Below are 19,379 nucleotides of genomic sequence, written 5' to 3' on the forward strand. Positions count from 1 at the left end.
CGATTTGTTCTTTAGTTTACCAAGATATTTTGAATCCTGAAATGCTAACCACATTATAAAACAGGATGAGACTCATGTCATGAAAGTAGTGCCAAAAGCATCATGAGACTTCAAAGAACAGAGATGTCATTTCTATCTATGTAGATCAGGGCAGGCTTCTCAGAGTAAGAAGGGATAGGATTTGTCAGGTAACGTAGACACAGGGAGAAAACACTATAGTAAGAGTGTAGGCAAGTACAAAGATATGAGAATGCTGGGTGTTTAGTAGAAAGAGTTAGTTGTTCAGTTTGCCTTAAATATAAAATGCAGAGGTTAAGGAGGTTGAGTGGAAGATTATTGATATTGTATCAAAAATATAAAAATATAATGATATATTTCCCCTGTTTGTCATCTGAAAGAAAAATATGCATAAAATGGAATCTCTGGTTAATTTTCTAAAACAAACTCTCAAGAAAATTGTATTCATTTTGAGATAATAAGTTCTGATTACTTGGAATAAGGCAAATATTTTGACACTGTTTTAGAGTATAAGGAAAATTATGTAGAATTCTTCAGTGACACTTAGGAAAGCAATAAAATATTTAGCAACCCACTTGTGTTTGGGCACCTACAGTATTCATATAATTTGCATCTCTTGCTGATAGTGGTCTATTCAGTTTAGGTATCTAGTTTAAGGATCAGAAGACAATTAACAATTAATAACAAGCTCAAGTGGCTTACCTGATATCCTTCCACGGTATTAGCAGCTTGTTTCAGCTACTTTACATCAATACTGCTAAATCAAAACAAAGGTTTCTAAAGAAGCAAAGTATAAGGGTACTTTTAAAAAACTGCAATATCTGAGGTTTTTCTTTGTGATGTCATTCCTTTTAAGGTTACAGGGTGAATAATTTCCTAAATATTTAAGTTCTATAAATGTAAATATCACCTGAATTAAGTTATTTTTAATAATTGGAAAGGGAAACATTTACCAAGACATACTGATACTACTACTTTGTTAGTACTACTTTAAAATTACTAGTTTAATTTTGTCATTTTTTTGCTTGTTTTGACATGTTTAGAAATACCCTAATAAATGACAAAGAAGGTATTGTGTTTAATATATCCTAGGACTTCCTAATCTACTTCCCAAATGATTAATTATCTGGACTTAAATATATGTTTAGTAGTGATTTTTCTTCCATCTTCCTATGCAAGATCTACTGCAAACAAACATAACTTGTTTTTACTGGGTTTTAAATTGTAAAGGAAGCAAAACACATGCTAACTCACAAGTGAAAATGTGATCACATTATGATTATGTGTGGCAACCTACCAACCATACAACCTCTTAAACAAAACATGTCTTCAAGTTCTGTTTCTGTTATTCTTTTTTAAAAAGATGATAGAAGGGGAGAGCATGCCAGCTATATTGCGTGTAACAGCTTTCATACAGGACACCATTACAGTTGGGTTGATTTCATCTTGAAAACTCCTGAAGTGAAAGACACACTTTATTTCAGTATCTGGGTTTTTGTTGGGAGCCACTCTGAGCCCACTAGTCGAGAAAACTCCAGGTGAGGTTAAAGCAAGTTTACACGGCCTCTTGCCAATCAGATGATGACCGATATCCATCCCCACTCATTTATTTCTGCTTGAGCACTGAGCCCTAAGGTACCTTGTTGATCAATATCGGGAGTGACTTGTTCCCTTATTCTGGCCCGGTATGATGATTGCACCTTGTGAAGGAACTTATTGTGGGAACTTCTTTTGATTATGGGAACAGACATCGTGTCTCCAGCAGGTCTTGTTTCCCTCCATACTTTCCCTTGAGCTATGAACAGGCTAATGACCCTTACTCATAAAAGATTGACCTTTACATGTACAATTCTGTTTCTACCGTTGCGTTAGTCCAAGATGTTCATACAGCTCAACATGTAAATCAACTAACCAAAAATATCTCTATGCCCTAGCTATTCAAGAAATCATAAAAGTAGACACAGGTAAATGCACCCGAAGAGGCTATTCTATGTATTGGAAATAAGCTAAACTCTTTAAAGGTATGGTTGGCTCTCCAGTACAATAAAGCATATAACTGGAAAATCAAGTCTTGCCTGGAGACAAAGAGCCTAATTTAGAGAGAAGGAACAGACAAGGGCAGAAGATAAGTTAGTACATACACCTTTGTTAACTGATGGTGTATAGCAGCCCCTTCCCTAAGGCCTACATTCCACAAACACCTTCCCTTACCCTGGCAGCTGTGATGAGGATGGATAAGAGTATCTACAAACCTATGACTTAATCTTAGCGTTATTAAAATGTGAACACCTTGTTATTTTCTTAGCTACTCAACCTCACTATAATTGGGGCAGTTCTGCAAGAAGACTTCTGTAAAACCTGTTTCTGTACATTTTGAACAAACATCTTATCACAAAGAGCTATCCATTGTAAAAATTCCATTTCCTGATGCCATGTTAACATTTGACCTATAAATAAAGACACCAAAACCGACAGGATGGAGATGCCTGCCTGGTGATCAGAAAGGATCTCAGGGCTCTCTCACTCTCTCTCCCTCGCCGACACCGTCCATCCTTCAGGGACCCCTGGACCTGCTGGAGCCGGCCTCCGACAGGTTTTGAACAGAAAATGAATTAGAGATAAATTTGGCTAAGTTAAAGAGACTTGGCCATAAGAGTATTTTAGTTTGGGATATTGCTGTTTTTTCCCTTAGGTAATATAAAAAATTGAGCCAACAATAATTAAGCACCTGCCTTCCTGAACGAGTCTTAGTAAAAAATGTTCTACTGAAAACTAAGTGCCCAGTTTTGATGCAACAACCTTTAGGCATTTTTATGGAAATTATAAAATAATGAGAATCATTATAAAGGATCTGAGCCATTCATTTATTTATTTACTTAAAATTATTGAGAACCTACTATGTGCTTAGCTACCTAGCATTGTTCTAGGTGGTAAGCTGTAAATTTAAGAACATGATGACTTTATTTCACAAAACAGTAACTATTTTTACCTTTTCACTTACATGAAGGGACATTTAAGAAAAATAGCCTAGAAGTAAAAATGGTTTATAATCTATAATCAATTTTTTCTTGGGTACTTATATTTATTAGTTTGTTAATTTAGTTACAATCAAACCATCACTTTGGTGTACATGGTCGATCATTTCAAAGTCCAAAAAATGGTGGTTTCATGTCAGAGATACACTTGTTTAAAAAGTCATCATTAACAAAATGCTGTGTATTGGAAAATGCCTAAAATTCTAACATGTCAGCAAATAGATCTTAATTACTCTAAGAAAGTAGTTATAGATAAATAGATCTACAAGTAATAGATGGTCAGAGTTTCACTTTCCTCCACATACCTAAAGCACCATTAAAAGTAAAATAGTTGTTTGTCAATACAGCTGGATCTCTAATTTGTGACAAATAATACGAAAAACCATATTAGTTTTCAAACCTGAATTAGAACAAATAACTATTGACCACCCAATCAAGAATAAGGAAATTTCTTTATAAAAGGATGATTACCTTTGAAACAAATTAAATAGGTTTTTATATAGATAAATGCTAATAAGTGCAGATGAATAACTAAATATAATTTTAGAGAATGAGTTAAGAGATTGGATTTTAATGACAGTGTTTGTTCATCTCATCATGCTTCAACTTAATTCCTGTTTGTCCTGGAGAAAATTATTTCCCCTTTGTGCCTTAGTTTTATCAACACTCCTTCAGCCTGGATTCCAGCATTCCAGAGGAGGAAATGGCACTTAGATACTGGTTGCTGGTTTCGGACCTATACTGCATCCTGCAGGAGCATATCTCAACTTTATAGGGAATTTTCCTCTGCATTTAATAGAGACTTCCTTGTTGCCAATATTATAATCTTATTCTTTCCATTTTCCAATATCCCAACTGGTAAAAAAGCTGAAGAAAAGCAGGCCATTGTATCAAATCAAGTGGGTTAATACTAAGTAATGGGAAATATAGTAAGTCTACCAAATTCCATGGCTATAAGCCTATTGCTACATTTTGCGGTAAAAGGTTGAATTAGCTATATCCGATGTTGTTGAGACACGATGGCAAATGGATGAGGCTTTCTGTAAGTCCACAGATAGTGTTGCTAGCAGAAGGACTGTGGGTAGAGATGGCTTTTTTTTTTTTTTTTAGAGATGGCTTATTAATGCCACAATCCATGCCTGTATTGGTAAAGCCAATTTTATGTCTCTTCTGTATTAAAAAATATCTGATAAAATTAGTCTGCTGCCAGAAGCCTAGCTGGTACCCCTGGGGAATGGTGATATTCAAAGCTCTCAGTAGTAGTGTTTGCTATTGGCTGGCTGAGCACTTAATCCTGACTGTAGTCATAACAACCGTGATGAAGGAGAGTCCATGTTCTTGACCCTTTGAATAGCATCCATCTCTGCAGTGATAAGCACTTCTTCCCCAAACTTTAGAAGCATTAAGCAAGTACAGGGGTGATTGGATAAAAGAGACTGACTAACATCCACAGGATAGTTTGTGTGATTCATCTAATTTGAGATATTCAGACCCATGTATTTATCAGAACTCAGCCAAGGACTTATGAAGTTCCTCAACCAGTCTCTGTAGCTCTCTCTCTGCTACTACCTATTCTTCTGTCGCTTTCTGTGTGAATTCTTGACTTCTTGCTTCTTCCCCTTCCAGATTCCCAGCTTCCTCTCCAACTATGAAAGATTGCCAGTAGTCTCCCACTGGCTTCATATTGTCTCCTCTGTGGTGTGGAAATTCTCTCTAGGCAGTAATCTAGAGAATCATAGGGCTTACCACATCAGTTTCTCCATTGTTAGTTACAAGTGTCCTGATTTTGATTTTCAGTGACTGAAAAATATTATTTATTTCATTATTTTTTAGTAGTTTCAGCTGTACAATAAATCCAGTTCCTATTACTGTATCTTCTTTGGAAGCAGAAAATTTCCACCTTACTTTTAGTATTTGTGTGTATATCATTGTCCATCATTTCTTTTTCTTTTTAATGTTTATTTATTTTTGAGAGAGAGACAGAGCACAAGTAGAGGAGGGGCAGATAGAGAAAGTGACAGAATCTGAAACAGGCTCCAGGCTCTGACTTGTCAGCACAGAGCCTGATGCAAGGCTTGAACTCACAAGCCATGAGATAATGACTTGGGCCCAAGTCGGACACACAAGAACTGAGACACCGAGGCACCCTGGCCATCCGTTAGTTTTAATCTGTCTGTCCAGAATAATTTTGTGTGTGTGTGAATAACAGTTGTGCCTTGCACTTTTATTCAATCTGACAAATTCTGCCTTATAATTATGTTTAGACCATTTATATTTAATATAACTTCTATTAGATTTAAATCTACAATCTAGCTGTTTTCTATTAATTTCACTTATTTTTTTCCTTTTTTATCTCCACTTCTATTAGATCGAAGATTCTGTGTTATTCAAATTCCGTCCTCACTTTATCTTAATTTTTAATGGTTGCTCCATGAGTTATAATATGACATATTATTACAACCTAACTTCACATATTATTATACCATTTCACATATGACTTCATGAGAGCCTCATAACAGTATATTTTCATTTTTTCCTATGTCCCTTGTGGTATCACTTTCATGCTCTTTACTCTCTCATATGTTATAAAATGCACAGTAAATTGCTATTATTTTTTTTTTCAGGAAGCATATTAATGCTTTATTTTTTTTAAATAGTTTATTGTCAAGTTGGTTTCCATATAACACCCAGTGCTCATTCCCACAAGTGCCCTCCTCCATACCCATCTCTCCTCCTTCCCCTCCCCCCCCATCAGCCCTCAGTTTGTTCTCGGCTTTCAAGAGTCTCTCATGGTAATTGCTATTGTTCTTTAGCCATCAACTATTTTTATATACACCAAATAATAAACAAATTTTTAAAATATGTATCTATATTATGTTACCATTATTATTGCGTGTGTGTGTGTGTGTGTGTGTGTGCGCGCGCATGTACATAGATCCCAATTTCATTTTGGGATGATTTTTCCTATTTTTTAAGAATTATAGACTGATTTATGTCCTTCTCTGTCCAATTTATATGTAAGGTCCTAACCCCCAGTATACTTCAGAATGTGACTATATTTGTGCATGCCCAGAGAAAGGGTCATCAAAGGACACAGTGAGATGATGGCCATTTACATGCCAAGGAGAAAGGCCTCAGGAGAAACCAAACTTATTGACACCTCACCCTCCAAAACCGAGAAAATATATTTCTGTTACTTAGGCCACTTAGTCTATGCTATTTTGTTATGCCAAATCTAACAAACTAATACTCTAAGGAACTCTCTTTAATATTTTGTAGTGCGTATATGATGGACTTTACAACTTTTGTTTATATGAAAAATTTTGTATTTCCCTTTCATTTTTCATATATATTTTCTTAGCTTAAAGAATTCTGGGGGCGCCTAGGTGGCTTAGTCGGTTAAGCGTCGGACTTTCCCTTAGGTCATGATCTCGCGGTTCATAGGTTCGAGCCCCGCGTCGGGCTCTGTGCTGACTGCCAGCTCAGAGCCTGGAGCCTGTTTCGGAGTCTGTGACTCCCTCTCTCTCTGACCCTCCCCTGCTCACGCTGTCTCTCTCTCTCTCTCCTAGAAATAAATAAAAACATTAAAAAAAAAAAAGAATTCTGAGTGGATTTTTTTTCCCTTAAGTACTTCAAAATTATTGTCCCATTGTCTTATGGCTTGCATAATTTTTGATTGTCTGTGTTTCTGTTTGCAATATTTCTTTTCCTCTGGGTGCTTTTAAGATTTTTCCTTTGTGGTACCTGGGTGGCTCAGTTGGTTGGGTGTCCAACTCTTGATTTTAGCTCAGGCTATGGTCCCAGGGTCGTGGGATCACGCCCTGCATTGAGCTCTGTGGTGAGAGTGGAGCCTGCTTAAGATTCTCTCTCTCCCTCTTCCTCTGCCCCTCTCCCCTGCTTGTACTCTTTCTCTCTCTAAAATAAAAAAAAAATAATAAAAAATGTAAGACTTTTCCTTTATCACTTGTTTTAAGCAATTTGTGATGGGTCAGAGTGGAGCTTTCTTGTGTGTAATACTAACTGGGGTTTGCTGAATTTCTTGGACGTATAGGTTCATATTTTATGTGAAATTTAGAAAATTTTCACCATTATTTCTTCAAATATCTTTTCCATAACCCCCTCTTTTACTACAACTCCAATTATATTTGTATAGACTACTTGATATTCTCCATATGTCAATGATGGTTTGTTTAATCCCTGAAGTCACCTTTTTCATTCTTGCTTTGCTTTGAAATGTTTCTCTGTTATATCTTCAAAATCATTAATATTTTTTCTGACATATCTAATCTGCTATTAATATCCTTCTTCTTTGGATATTTTTCATATTCCATTTTTCTTTTAATTCTATTTCCCTCTACTTTTGTGAACTTATGGAGAATATTTATAAGAGCTGGCTTAACATTGTCTCTTAATTGCACTGCCTCAGTTTTTTATAGGTTTTCTATTGAGTTTTTTCCTCTAAATTATTGATCATGTATTCTTCTTTGAATACCTATTAATTTTTTAATTAAACGAATGGCATTGTATATAGTAGGATTCTGATTGCTCTCAGGTGAAAACACAAAATCATACAGTCCTATTATGCTTCAGAAATTAATCATTCTATTGCTTCTGGGTGTTTCTTTCTTAAGTTTTGGCTAGTTTTCTCTTGTGAATGTACAGATGAGTACTTATATGCATAGACTCAAGGAAACCCTTACACAGATCTCTCTCTGTACGCTTCCAGCATTTTATATACTGACAGGAAACTTTAGCCCCGTGGCATCCCCAAACATCATTTTCTTCTCTTCAATTCTATAAGATTGCCAGGTTCTATTTCTGTTCCCCATCTCTATGCTGTGGCCTAGAAACTTCCTCTAGGTGGTAAAGTGGGACTATTGAATGAGTCACCCCTCTATCACTGATCATAGAGTTATATTGCCTGCTGTCCCGTATCCAAAAACCACTGTTTTGCATATATTTGTTAGATATCAAAAATCTGAGGTTCAGCTAGATTAATAAATATCAAGTAGAGATGAATAAAATATAGCATGAGACTTTGTGTTTCCCCTTTGGAGAGGAGAAAAAGAATGTCTCTGGTTATGGCAAAGTATACTTATTCCAGGTTAGGTAGGAGCATATTGTTGTTATTGATTTTATCTGGAAGTTATATATGTATAAAAGAGGTAGTTCTAGATAGTGAGTTGATAAAAGATTAAAATATGTAGGCTATATAGACACACACACACACTGTATATTTCCACTTGTAAAGCCTAGTTTTCAAAGAGAAAACCATCAATAAATTCACAGCTTCTTCCCAAACTAGAGAATTTTCCTTAAGGGCTAGTACATTTGAAGTAATAGAAAATTTGGTGTCATTGGTTTCACATTTTCACTTGGGACTTTTTAAATTTCTTTCTTTTAAGATCATAAAAGCAAATCTCTAGAAACCACTAAAACCAATACAATTTGGAAGCCATTAAATTAACAGGTAAAATTCTTCCTCTAAAGAAAGCAAGGCTGAACAGTATCATATGTAATCCAGATTTCCAAAGAGTGAACGATTCAAAAATCTTCAAAGAATGGAAAAGGTAGGAATTTATCTCTCATTTTATGAAGTTAAATAATTTCACAATAACACTAAGCAGGAATAGTATGATAAATGAAAATTATAGGTTCCTAGTATTCATGAATAGATATGCAAAATCTCAAAAATTATTAAATACAAACCAGCATTATATATAAAAGATGATATACCATGATAAAATTAGCTTTATGCAAGATGCAAGGATATTTTAATATTAGAAAAAATGCAAATCATTAACTACATTAACAATGCAGTATTAATACCTCAAAAGATTCAAAACCATAGATATAATAAAATTAGGACTTAGTATTGAAAGCTTAACAGAAAACAAAACCAAAATTCAACTACTTGCCACCAAAGAAAGAAAGAAAGAGAGAGAGAGAGAGAGATGAAGGAAGGAAGGAAGACTTATTGAACTCTTTGATCCAAGAGAAAATTTTAAAAGTTACAAACTATGAAAAAGAAGAATTAAAATATTATATATTCAAACAATAATGTGATCAAAGTTCTAGTTAGATGTAAATTAATAGCTCTAAGTTGCTGTTTTATTAATGAGGAAAAAATAAAGTAAATCCTGTGTCAAGTACAAGAAATTAGAAGGGGAATAATAATAAACCTAATGGAGAAAAAATATAAATAATTAAAAACTAAAATAAATAAATACAGTTCTTATATTTTTTTTAAAAAGTGTAAATCTAGGGACTTAAAATCATTACACATTAACAAAATGAGAAATCATTATTCTTTAAAACCTTTTCTTTTTTTGACTAGTGGCCCTGCATTTTATAATTTTCCATGTTTTCTAGTTCTGTCTTTTCAACAGTAGTTCACAAATACAATCAACTATAGTGACTTTTATTAATCTACTCCTATTATTTATTTCTAAATATTTATTTTTCCAACCTTGAATATTTATTATAGCCCATTCCAGTAAGAGTGGCCATGCTGCCCTCTAAGCCCACCCTTCAGCAAATCCATTTCTTGTATATACTATTACCTATTACTCCATTTGACTTTCTGCTTTATAAATCAGATCTTTATCTTTGAAGTCTTTGAAGCAGACTGGTTAAAGCATGTGCTTTAGGGTGAGACTGATCTTAGCTCTGACTTCAGTGCTGCCAATCATTGCCACCTTGAGCAAGTCACTTCATATCTTTGAGATGCAGTTTTCTGACAGTTTAAGTGGAAGTGCTAATACTTATCAACCAAACTTGTAATTAGGTCTAAATACAACACACAAAAGAACCTACCATAAAGCCTGACTCACAGTAAATTGTGATTAAATATTAGTTTCTCTTATCTTTACTTTTGTCTATCTTGATTATTCTTTTTTTGTTGCTACTACTTTAATTCCTTTCTCATATTTTTTCTCCATATGAAACAAGTGCTTGTACTATTAGTCTCTCTTCTGAACAGGCCGACATCATCTCTCAACTATCTAATATGTCCTTTCAATCTAAGCTCCCTATCTACTCCAGTATCCCCCTTTAAAATAGCACATTGATTTACTTGCTTTACAAACTGGACCACAGATGAGTATGCAGAATTAATGCAATATATCATCAAGCATGATTAGGCATTTTTAAACAAAAACGTATTCAGTCTTCAGTTTGCTTGTTAAAGACTGGAGTCATTGGATGACAAATTGCATTCGTGGAGGCAATGATCAGAGAAATAAAGAGAATAAGGTTTGTAGTCAAGTATATTTTGATTCTAATATGAGCATAACTAATTCAACTTACTTTGCTTCTGTGATCCTCAGGTTCTTCTTTTAGAAAAAAAAGGAAACAGGCACCTAGGGGACTCAGTCAGATAAGTGTCTGTAAGCACCTAATTTAGGCTCAGGTCATGATCTTATAGTTCATGAGTTCAAGCCCTGCATCGGGCTCTGTGCTGACAGCTCAGAACCTGGAGCCTGGTTCGGAGTCTGTGTCTCCGTCTCTCTCTGCCCCTCCCCCACTCTATCTCTCAAAAATAAATAAATGTTAAAAAAAGAAAAAAAAGAAGTAACATTTATTTTTTGAAGTTATTGGGAGGACTAAATAAGTTAATACATGCTGAGCATAATTATAATTCCTATCACGAAGACAAGGAACTTTGATCCCCTTTATATTTATGAACAGAAGTACCAAGTTCATGTGTTATTTATTTATTTCTCACTCTTCGCACTAAGAGTTCACCTGGAATTACTATGTGCCAGATCTTGTAATGAAGCTCTTAGAATTCAGTAGTGAGTAATTGCTGTTTCAAGGAGCTTACAGCATACTGGTGGGGGGAAGGAGATAAGTAACTGGGCTTTTACAATTTAAACATTCCTTAAATATCTGTTGCCTGCCTATTTAAGCAACTGTGGTAATAGAAGTATGCAAGCCTACATATAATTTTAATTTTTCTATTAGCTGCATTGAAAAAGTAAAAAGAAATTTAATTTTAAGTATTTGATTAAATATATCCCAAATATTAATTTAAGGTGTAATCAATATAAAAACCATGAATATTTTACATTTTTCTTTTAGTACTATGTCTATGTTTATTTTATATTTCTATCATTTATTGATTCTCACTAGCCACATTTCAAGTGCCCAGTAGTCACATATAGCCAGTGGCTACAATATCAGACAGCACCATTCTAGAAAATACCAAAATATATGAAATATGCCCCTGGTCTTTAACAAGTTTACAATGCTGTAGAAAAAATTAAGATATCTACTTGAATAGCTACAATACAACATATGCAATATGTTGCATCAGTGGTATAATCCAAATCAAGTTATTATTTGTATATGTCCACCTAAAATCAGTAATTTTTGGATGATGATAATAAACACTATTTTAGTACTTGCTATGTGCATGTAAGTACTGTATTACATGCTATCATCCTCACAAGAGCCTTATGATATATACTAATTTTACAGAAGAGAGAACTGAAGTCCATGGAGGTTAGGCATCTTGACAAAGTCACAAAGACAGTAAGTAGGAGAGCCAAGAATTTAACTTCAACATTCTGGTTCCTGAGTCAATATGCTTAATTAAGATAGTTTGGCCTCACATTGTTCACCTGGAACTAATTTAACACTGCATGTTAATTATACTTGAATTAAAACAAAAGCAAAGCCAAAACCACCCATATTTAATTGTTGTATTTTTAAAAATGGCTTGTAAACTACCATATCACATAGAGTGGTATAAGTATCTGTACAGATTGAGTTCTGTTGAAAGTAACAGAAATACCACCCAAAGAATGGTTTTACCAATAATAAAATGATATTTACTTTTATTTCTTAAAATTTTTTTAATGTTTATTTCTTTTTGAGACAGAGATAGAACATGAACTGGGGAGGGGCAGAGAGAAGCAGGCTCCAGGCTCTGAGCTGTCAGCACAGAGCCTGACATGGGGCTCAAACCCACGAACCCTGAGATCGTGACCTGAGGTGAACTTGGATGCTTAACCCGACTGAGCCACTCAGGCGCCCCAATAAGATGAATTTTAACATTACAAAAAATCCAGAGGACAGCAGGACAGGAGCTGATAATGTTGCTTAGAGATGCCCGTAGAAATCTAGGCTTCTTATATATTTCTTCATTGTTAACCTTAATTTGTGCTATTTATCCCTGTGGTTTGAAGATGGCTTCTGGATCTCAAAGTATGCTTCTGGGTTCTATACATGGGAAGGGAGAACAACAGAGTGAAACAGATACAAGAATTAGAACAAGAGAATTGGCTCATTCAACAGCTTCCCCTGAAGCCAGAGAGTATGAATTCTGCTTATATTTCTGCCCAGAAATCTATCACAATGGACACTTGTAGTTGTAAGGAAAGCAAGAAAGTGGGGTTTTTCCCCGCTAGGTACACTGCTTCCTTATCCAAGTGGGGAAGAAAGAAAAAAATATATTGGGGGAAGGTGACTCTAATAGTATCTTTACACAATGATTCTATATTCAGCAAACTTAACCTCTATTAAACTTTATCAACCATTTATGAGAGTGTACGGTTATCTGTACTACTTGTTTTATTATTCTTTTTAAATTGTGACCGACAGCATATAATGAATTTTACTTTGCAGCAGTTTTTATTTTATTTTAAATCAGTGATCCCACTGATTTAATTAATTGAGAGGCTGTGACTGAAGATAAAATGTAGGTCTTAAACACTCTAAACCCTGAGTATATTGGATAATCCTACTGGCAGCTAAACCTGAGGGTGGAAATAAGAAAATTCTGTGTTTGTCAAATTAATCATTAGACATTTGACCTGAAACATTTGTACAAAAGAAGCAGTAATAATCATTAGAGCCAAACTAACAAGGAGTCGGTTTATCGGTCACTTATTTCCCATCTATCCACATTATTTTTTTTCAAATTTTTATTTAAATTCCAGTTAGTTAACATATAGTATAATATTGGTTCAGGAATAGAATTTGGTGATTCATCACTTACATATAGCACTCAGTGCTCAACACAACAGTGTCCCCCTTAATAGCCATCACCCATTTATCACTTACCCCACTTACCTCCCCTCTATCAAACCTCAGTTTGTTCTCTACAGTTAAAAGTCTCTTATGGTTTGCTTCCCTCTATGTTTTTATCTTATTTTATTTTTCCTTGCTTTCTCTTATGTTCAGCTGTTTTGTGTCTTAAATTTCACACATGAGTGAAATCATGTGGCATTTGTCTTTCTCTGACTGGCTTATTTCACTTAGCGTACATCCATGTTGTTGCAAATGGCAAGATTTCATTCATTTTGATGGCTGAGTATTATTCCATTGTGTGTGTGTGTGTGTGTGTGTATATATATATATGTTTATATATATCTCACCAAATCTACTTTATCCGTTCATCAGTTGATGGACATCTTGGCTCTTTCCACAATTTGGCTATTGTTGATAATGCTCCTATAAACATTGGGGTGCACTTGCCCCTTCCAATCAGTAGTTTTGTATCCTTTAGGTAAATATCTAGTAGTGTAATTACGGGGTTGTAAGGTAGTTTATTTTTAACTTTGTGAGGAAACTCCATACTGTTTTCCAGAGTATCTGTACCAGTTTGCATTCCCACCAACAGTGTAAGAGTGTCGCCCTTTATCTGCATCCTTGCTAACATCTATTGTTTCCTGTGTTGATTTTAGCCATTCTGCCAGGTGTAAGGTAGTATCTCATCATAGTTCTGATTTGTATTTCCCTGTTGGTGAATGATGTTGAGCATCTTTTCATGTGTCTGTTAGCCATCTGGATGTCTTTTTAGGGAAAACATCTATCCATGTCTTCTGCCCAATTCTTCACTGGATCATTTGGTTTTTGGGTGTTGACTTTGATAAGTTCTTTATTGATTGTGGAACCAACTCTTTGTCAGATATGTCACTTGCAAATATCATCTCTCATTCCATAAGCTGCCTTTTGGTTTTGTTGATTGTTTCCTTCACTGTGCAGATAACTTTTATCTTGATGAAGTCCTAATAGGTCCTTTTTGCTTATGTTTCCTTTGCCTCCACAGACATGTCTAGTAAGAAGTTGCTGTGGTCGACATCCATCTCTCCAAATTAAGTCACTTTTCCTGAAATTATACTTTAGGTCCACCAGATTTTAATATTTTGACAAACAATTTTTCTTTAGGCTTTATATCTCCCTGGCCAACATAGGAATTAATGCAGTGATGAGATTCACTTCAACATCTTTGAACTAGCCATGTTTCATGACCCATTTCCAGGAAGCTTATATTGATAAAGTATGAGGACTTGAATGTAATAGAGTACAGAAACTAATCCTTACAGGTAGGGATAGATATCTGTTACAGGAAAACAAACAGCTATGTTGTTGATTTGGCTCCCATTGTTTCCTAACCTTTCAAACTCATCAGAGAAAGCAAGGTATTTAAAACATTATTTCATACAGCTAGAAGACGATTATTTTATTAACTAATAATGTTAATCAAATAATTATTGACCAGTACTGATCTAATTTGAAAATCCTTATGTTCTGTTATTTTGAGAAGAAGTTTATGCATTCTTAAAGAATGATAGAATAGAAGCAAAAAGTAAAATTTTTGGTTAGTTGTATCTTGTGAGCATTCTTAATTAACATGAGGTTGTTGCTCTCTTCCTCAAGATCAACCCTACTAGAATAGAGAGACATGTCAGAAACTTATGAAATGAAGAAAACAGTGAGTAACTGCTGAGGAGAGAGTGCACTACTTAAAATGATGTGTGTGCAAGGGGTGTTAGGAACTCTGGTCTGGAAAAGAAGGGTATAGCTGATAATGGGAAAGATAAATTAGAAAAAATGAAGTTGACTTCCAACTTTGACTATTCACCATGATTGCCACTATCACCATCCTCATGATACCTTGACAGTTAAAAATGACTACTCCTCACTTCAGAAATTAGAACCAGAGGCTCACCCATCTGGTACAGGATTCCTTACAAGTAACGTCTGGCCAGTGATCTAGGCCCTGCTTGGGAGAGGAGTAACAGTGGGAAGTGATGAGGCCAGAACATTCATGAACCGTCCCAACAACCCAGCAGTGCCCTATCACAATTAAAGCAGTGCCTCTGTTAGTGCTGCTTTTCCAAAATAGAGGCTGAGAATAAGGCTCTGGCCCAAGAATTGGTGGCAGTGAGGATAATCAGCTGTGGTTTCCTATAGTCTAGGGCTCTCCATCCTAAGTCTTTCCCCTATCTTTTCTTCAGCCCATCTGGATTGTCATAGTCTTTTATCTTTTACCTTTTCCAAATATGCATTGCTGAAAAGAGTAGCCAATATACCCAGGGGAATATGAGTTGACCATTGAAAATAGAGAGATGTCTAAGGAGTATATGTTTTAAAAAAATAAAAATTTACAGATAGCAACAGAAGCAGGTGCTTTTAAGTGCACAGAATTTAAAAGAGGTGTAATAAATACTCAAGAGATATAGGAAGACAATGATATAAAAAAAGAATAGATACTATTAAGAAAATTAAGTAGAGGGGCACCTGGGTGACCCTATAGGTTAATTGTCCAGTTTTTGGTATTGGCTCAGGTCATAATCCCACAGTTTGTGAGTTTGAGCCCCATGTCGGATTCTGCACTAACAGTGCAAAGCTTGCTTGGGATTCTCTTTCTCTCCCTCTCTGTCTCTGCTCCTGCTCTGCTCATGTGTGTGTTCTTCTCTCTCAAAATAAATAAATAAACTTAAAAAAAATAAAGTAGAAATATGAGATGTGAAAAACATTAGATATGCAATATTAGAGATGAAAAATGAAGAACACATTTTTTGAATGAAAAACATAGAATGAATGTAGACAAAGAGGAAATAAGAAAGCTAGGAGCTCAGATTGAGGAAATTCTCCTAGAAGAAAGCTGATAAAGACATAATAACAAATATGGGCTCTATATAAAGAAATATCAACATCCATCTAATAGAGATCACAGAAAGGAGAAAGCAAATAAAAGTGGAGAAGATAAAATAGTTTTTAAAATAATGAAAAGAAATTTTTCAGAACTAAAGAAAAATTTGAAAAACTCATATAAAAAGAAACTATTGTGTACCAACAGGAAATACAGAGAACCATATTTAGATATAGGAAAAATTAAAAATATTGAAAAATTCTAAAATTTTCTGTAGAGAAAGGGCAGATCACATATAAAGGAAAAGAAGGAGATGTCATATAGTAACAACCCCCCCCCAACAAAGTAATACCTTTAAAGTATAGAAAGAAACTTTCAATCTCAAATTTATCTCCAGCCAAACTGTTATTTAAAAGCAACAGCAGTTGTCAAACCTTAAGTATTCAAGGACCAAGAAGTTTTGCCTCACAAAAATCCCCATTAAAACACTTTCGGATGGCTCAGTCGGTTAAGCACCCAACTTCGGCTCAGGTCATGATCTCACAGTTCATGGGTTCAGACCCTGTGTTGGGCTCTGTGCTGACAGCTCAGAGCCTGGAGCCTGCTTCAGATTCTGTGTCTCCCTCTCTCTCTGCCCTTCCCTGCTCACACACTCTCTCCTTCAAAAATAAATAAACTTAAAAAAATTAAAAAAAAAAACTTTTGGAAAAAGTACCCAATAAAAAGGACAAGAAATCCTAGAATGGTCTGAGAAATATGTTGATTAAATTGATTAAATAAGTAGATAAAGCTCACAATTAAGAAAAAATAGTTTAAACCAAAAGGAAAGAAAAAGTAAAGCCTTATGAGCCCCAAAACAAAATTCTGGACAACCATGAGCACTGAGATATGAGAGACTACAGGAAATGGAGAATGCTCTTGCATTTTAGAAAGGAAATTTAAATTTTTAATGCAAAGAATGCACTAAGAATTTACAAAGAAACATAAGAACTGAGGCAAATTAAATTATAAACTAAGATTGGCAAGACCAATCTAAATATATCAAAAATCAAAATACATGGTATTTAAGTAAACTTAAGTTAAAAAAACAGTGATCAACCATTGGGAAAACGAATGCAGCCATATGGAGGGTGTTAGGCTGCCTTGTGGCCTGCCATAACGAAGTCCAAATCTCAGTGGCTTAATATAATAAAAGTGTATTGCTTGCTCACATTAAAATCCAAAGTAGATCTTAAGAGAGTGGAGAGAGTGATGTGAGAAGAAATGACTAAGAGGAGCAAGAGGGAAATCATGCTCCCCACGGTTTATTCTGGGCTCAGGCTCCATTCAGTTCTGTGGAATTCTCCACTGACTCTTCTGGGTCTGGTCAGCAGGTGAGACAAGACAGAATGCCTGCAGGATATCAAGGAAGATTTGAGACGAGTTTGCAGTGTTTCATATCCTATCTGCTCACATTCTGAATTCATTTCTGAATTTGTTTTTTGTAGCCCTCTGGGGAGACTGAAATATGGTGAATTTTTACGCTGAGGAGTCAAAGAAAATATGTTTGAACAACCTGTGTTCTGTCTTCCTGATCTGCTATTCTGGTCCTCAAATCTCTCTCTTTTCCTTCCACACAGAGAATACCCCTTCCCCCATATAGAGAATCCCATAGTTCCCAGTCACTACATGTATCATAGAGTCCAGGCAATCTAGATACTGAACAGTTTTCTCTTTCAGATATATCTGTAGCTTTTCTTGATCCAGAAGTTATGACCTAAAGCGACTGCCACCAAAACACACGTCTGATGTATGGTGGAAGAGCATGGGCAGAAAGTCACAATAAAATTCTTATTTGGAAAATGGGAAACATGTCAAATAAATTATCCTGAAAAAGCAGATATGGCGATATTAATATCAGACAAAAGACTTTAAGACAAAAGGCACCATGAATGACAGAGGCAGTTACTACAATAACAGAAAATGGTAACTTTGCCAATGTGGTGAAACATGGCCAAACGGATATGAATCTAATAAAACAGTTTCAAGATATATAAGGAAAGAGGAAGCAATTGCAAATCCATTTTCATATTGGAAGATTTCAGATACCTCTAATTATTGATAGGATAAGTAGGCAAAACTTTATCAAGGATACTGAGAATTTCAAAAGAACTACACAGTAAGGAGTTGACCTTATGGATATACAGTATATCAAATCCTACATCTAACATTGACAAGAACACATGTCCTTTTCAAACACATGTGAATTGTTTTTGAAATCACATACCAGGACATAAAATAAACCTTGATAAATTTCAATGAATATATAACATGCAGGCTACCTTGACTGAAATGGAAATAAAGGTAGCATTTAATGACTGGATAAATTAAAATTTTCTGTACATTTAGAAATTTAGAAACACATGGAAATAGCATAGTCTAAATATATGATTCCAGAACATAAAAAATAGCTAGAACTGAATAAAAGACTCAAGAACAAAATTGTGGGGTGCAGCAAAAGCAGTACATTGAACTCCATTCATTGGTTTAAATTAAAGTCGGTTGAGCCTCCAACTTTGGCTCAGGTCATGATCTCATGGTCTGTGAGTTCGAGGCCTGTGTCGAGCTCTGTGCTGACAGCTCAGAAACTGAAAGAAGCCTGCTTCAGATTCTGTGTCTTCCTCTCTCTCTGCCCCTCGCTTGCTCATGTTCTGTCTGTCTCTCTCAAAAATAAACATTAAATTAATTAATTAATTAAAGGAAAAGGGCAAAATGATTCCAATTTAAGAAATTTTTAAAAAAGTAGTGTTAGTGAGCCAGATATGCTTCTTCTAATATATCTCTATATTGTTTAGCCAGACTATTGAAGTGTAAGAAAGCCAGGCAATGCCTTTCAAGAGGCATTAAAGTGTAGCTAATTAACTTGAACAAGTTATAGTTGAATTATTTACCTTGTGAGCTGCAAGGTCAGATAGTCCTCTTAGAATTGCAGGAGAAAAACCCTAAAGGGAAAGATTTCCTTATCATGCTGCTATGCGGGAATCAACCACTATATAAACATAAGAGAAAAGTGATTTTTTTTCCACCAGATTTTCCTTGGACCACCAAATAAAAACAAAATCTGGAAATAACCATAAAATTCAGCTAATGTACTTAACTATTTTCTTATGTGTTTGGCACTAGTAAGTGGTCAGATCTACTGCAGTCCTATTTCCTGACTCTACTTTCTCAAACTCAACATAGAATGGATTCAGAGCTTTTCAAGACACCTTTACAAAAGCATGATTCAGTTATCACATTGTACTGCAGGAGTTTGGGCATCTCACAAGTTGGTTGANTTAAAAAAAAAAAACAAAACGGTGTCTACCCTAGTGCCTATCTTTTAAGAAAATAGTAAGGATATAAATACGAATTATAAGTGCACAACCTCTTAGTACATAAATTTGAATTAAGTAGCAACT

The sequence above is a fragment of the Crocuta crocuta genome, unplaced genomic scaffold, assembly GCF_008692635.1.
Source record: "Crocuta crocuta isolate KB4526 unplaced genomic scaffold, BGI_CrCroc_1.0 scaffold52, whole genome shotgun sequence".
Lineage (NCBI taxonomy): Eukaryota > Metazoa > Chordata > Mammalia > Carnivora > Hyaenidae > Crocuta > Crocuta crocuta.